Source organism: Nanorana parkeri, unplaced genomic scaffold, assembly GCF_000935625.1.
Source record: "Nanorana parkeri isolate BGI_ZX_2015 unplaced genomic scaffold, ASM93562v1 scaffold1245, whole genome shotgun sequence".
Taxonomy (NCBI): domain Eukaryota; kingdom Metazoa; phylum Chordata; class Amphibia; order Anura; family Dicroglossidae; genus Nanorana; species Nanorana parkeri.
In genome coordinates, this window is record NW_017307513.1 from 182376 (window position 1) to 186867 (window position 4492).

Sequence of the window (4492 nt, forward strand, 5' to 3'; positions counted from 1 at the left end):
CAACCAAAAAAAAAAAAACAGAGTCGGGGGGGGGGGGGGTCTTGTCCTCCCAGCCCTCTTCAGCTACAAAGGAAAGGCTCTAGGAGGAGGTTTCCAGATTGGTTAATACAGTGAGCCCAACATATTTTGTACACTCCAGCAGAAAAGGAAGCGGGCACCATGTATGCATCATACCAAGGATGTGCTGGATGAGGAGGCCATCCTCACAGGTTTCTACCAACCAGAATGCCTGGTGCACCTCAGGGAGTACAAGTGGATTGTGTTGCCACACATCAGCTCTGAAGTATAGGCACTTTTTATTGACTTGTCACATGCGTCATACAGCCGCGTTTCGGGGCCACGAAGGGACCCTGCATTGCCCCGAAACATTGACTGTATAATGCTTGTGACAAGTCAATAAAAAATGCCTGTACTTCTTGCACGTATCCTCGAGTGCTGGTGACCTCTGTTATTAAAAAGAAATCCAGACACTTGCAGAGACCCGTGGCAAGTCTTCACATGCACTGGACCTACCTCAGTTCTCTGCTCATGTGTGAGAATACAAAAACTGCCTCCTGGAATGTGTAAAGTAGACATCCCAATAGTCAGCCGAGGCCAGATACAGCATCCTCGTCCAGGAAAAGATTAAAAAAGTCAAGCCTTAGCGGTTATTTCACCAAAAAAAATTCTGTTTCAAGGGGTGCCTAAAATGTTATTTGTATCTTAGTGCAGATGTGTGAGAAAATCAGTGAGGCAATTAAACAATCAGGAAATTACATTTCTGGGGGTATTTCTATACACCAATGGCATACACAACGCCTCCATGTTGCCATATTGCATTCATTTTTTGAGAAGATTTAAACAATGAGAGGAGATTCAGATTGAAATAATGTAGTAATGAAGTGAGGTTTAATAGCATTAAATTATAAATTGGCTTGTGTAGCAATTTTATATGCTATAATAATTTTATAACGAAAGTGGAGTTTTCCTTTAAACCATTACAGTTTACAAACATGTATACCAAAGGGTAAAGCAGACAATTGTACCATTCCATTAATATAATAAGCCATTATGAAGGGGGTATTTCTTTGAATCCTGAAATATGTTTGCTATTTTATAATGTTTCCTCAACCCTACATTAAATAAAAATGTATCTAGACTAGCAAATAAAGTGTGGTTCTTCATTTTGCATTCCTGTAATTTGACACTACAAACCCAGGAGACAGTGGAGTTCCTCTGGAATGTAGACGCTACCTCTCCAGTAGTCACCTATACCAATTCTCCAAATATATCTGGCTAGCCACACCAATAGTATGAAACTAGCATCTTTCTTTCCACCTACACATTTATTCCCGTATGATACGAGTATGCATAGGTATGATCAATTGATACAAAAAAGTTCCACAATCTCTAGGGAGAGCTTACCCAGAATACGACTTTAAGTTTGCGTTTAAGTTACAGACTTTCTATTACAGAAAAGTCATTAACAAGGTTATATGAAATATTAGCATAACAATTAGCATATTAGGATATTAACAAATAAAAATATGTTTGTCTTGGTTTTAAGCTGAGTTGTATACTGTATACCCCAGTGAGTGGATTGTTTACCTTGAAGGGAAGCTAAAATTAGATTATAATATAAACAATGATAATTGGAGCAATCAATATAGACAAAGAATTGAAGCAGTAAAATAGATGTTGAAAATTAAATGACTACCCGGAACATTTATTTAGCATCTTTCATTTGCTGTTTTGCTTTTCTGTGTTTTGATCCCTGTTTTCATTAGCTTCCTTTTAAATTAGATTTACATTTATTTATTTATATAGTATACTTTGTAAAATGCAGAGTTTTTGTGCGTCATTTTGATTGTCCCTGAGGAGGTATATTTTATGCAATGCTACTGAAAAATAAACGATAGTTTAGAAGCCTATGCAATTCATGCATTTAATAATACAACATAAGGACAATTAAAAGCTATATACCTTTGAACTTTTAGTGCACTTACCTTTATTGGCCTTTTCCTTATCCAAGACAAGCTACAACCATACCTGTTCCCACTACACCAAGATTTAAAATGTATAGTCTGTGAAGATCCAAAGTAGTGTTTGGCTCCTCCCATCTTTGAGCTTTGTAATCTCTGTTTATTCTATTGCAAAGGCTGTAACATTCTAATCCCGTTCTTTCTTTTTATATTCTTTTTAATTACTCTTTAGCTTGGAATAAACTGTAAAACAATAAATGTCAGGACACCTGATATACACATAGTGAATCCAGGCCAATGAGTCCCCTCATTGTAAAAAAGGATAAAGATAACAATCCTGAATCTTGCACCCTCAAAAAAAGTCTGCAATAGAAGCTCCCATACAGTATTACTATTCTGGTTTCATTTAAAGTGGTATTCTGGCCTAAAAGCAAAATACGCCATTCAAATGTGTACATAAACCTTTTTCGCTGCTAAAATATTTGTGATTTGCTCAGCTACTTCAGGAACATTACAATTTTCAGGAACAGTCTCAACAGCAGTGTACCCTGGCAATGAATATTTAGCACCGACACATGTTTTTTTTTCTTTCTATCAAACAGTAATAGGCCCACTAAGAAGGGCAAAGAGAGGCCCAGGCCAGGATCAGAGTATTATGTTGCTTGTAGGATGTTGGAGGGCTTGCATATTAGGACAGGTCAGGTTCACATTCAACTCAACATTAACAAGTCAATCCCTAGTAGGCAGTTACATCAATGATCCCAATATATTTAGCGCTTTCTGGGGAACTACAGGTTCTAGCATACACATAATTACTGGTTTCTTCCAGATTATAATATAATTATAATCTCAATATGTTTATTACCTGCTGAGGAAATACAAGTCTCAACCTATTTAGGATTATAGTAGAAATATAAATAGTTTAACCCATTGATTTATGCCTCTGCTGATCTGTGTTTTCCTCAAAACCAGTAGCATAGGCCCAATAATTGTCATTTTTCCAGTTTAACCCCCACTGTCCTGAAATGAGGAATATTCTACTTACTTCTGGCATATGTGATGAAATGCGACATGTGAATACCTTTTGTTCTAACAAGGATTTACTACGCTACACACTGATTTAGTCCCTTCTCACCTGTATGGTTATACTGCCCCAATATACAATGAGCAGAGTTTTCTGACTAGAAGTGTCAGGAGTGTGGGTATCTTTCTGCAGAATAAGTGGTGTTAATGTCTGAGACACATGAGTAATAGGATGATTTACTAACTATATTCTGAGGTTCCTAGTATACTTAGTACAGTTTTATCTTATGCTGCTCTTCCTGCTTATCTTCTGCTTCATTTTACAGCACACCTGTAGAAGAATATGAATGGTCATACTGAACATTAGAAGATTTTTATAACGATGGCAGACAGAAGAGAGAACACTTCTACATATCCCAGCACAGTTTACCAGCTTCTGCAGCGATACGTTTTTTTAAATTACAGTAATAAACAGCTTGCCTTTTTCCCAGCAGAGATAACTTGGCAATGCTTTCTTTTGGGGATAGTCAGAGAACACTGAAATGTTTATAACATACAATATTTCATATGGGTGATGTTTTCTTTCTTGTAGGTGACAGAGATGTGTCAATATAATGTTATCTTATTCCACTGAGGCAAAAGCACAGTAACGGGTGAGATGTCACAACAATGTGTGTACAGTCAATTTTTGCTAAGTACAGCAATTCATTTTTGTTTCTTTTTTTAATGTATGTGTTAAAGTATCCATGTTTTCTTCCTTTTGCCATTGGATAGAGTAAGGAATGGTTAGAACTTCTATCAGATGTCAATTGCATATACATGGGTGTCACTAACACCGAGCATCCAGGTCACATACCCCACATTTCCTGCAGGGTGCCCCCAGGTCCTGACACTGTGACCAATACTTTTTTTTCTGCCACAAACAGACCTCAAATACTGTGGCAATAGAGATTGCAGAGCTGAGGGAGGCTCTCCTAGGCTCCTCATCGGCTTTGACATATGTCACAGCCAAGGAGAAGCCTGGGAGTGACAACTTCCCACTGCCTTTCCATCATGCTGTATCTGAGGCCTGGTAAGTTGGACAGAATTGAAACTCCTGCTTGGGGTAAGGACTCAAAGGTGAGAATTCCTGTCTGGAGTGGTGTTCTTTTAGCGGGGGAAGTTCTGCGGAATGTTGTTGGGGAATGTTGCCTGAGGGATGTATTTTTGTTGTGGGGGTTGTTTAAGAGAGGGTCTTGCTTTAGGAAGGATATTTGTTTGAGGGAGGGAGGTCTTTTGCAGTGAGAGATCTATGCTGAAGGGTTGCTCCGGGAGAAGGTTTGGTCTGGTGCAGGATATTTTTCTTAAAGGTGAGAGGGAGAAATTTTCGCTGGTGGAGGGGGCTTGCTTTGGGGTGGGATTTTTGCTAAGGTGAAGGGAGATCTTGAGGGGAGATTTTGAGTGGGGTCTGTTCTGGGGGGTTCGATTGAGGGAGGAGGGGGTTTTGCTGGGGGTGCATAAGAGTGAGA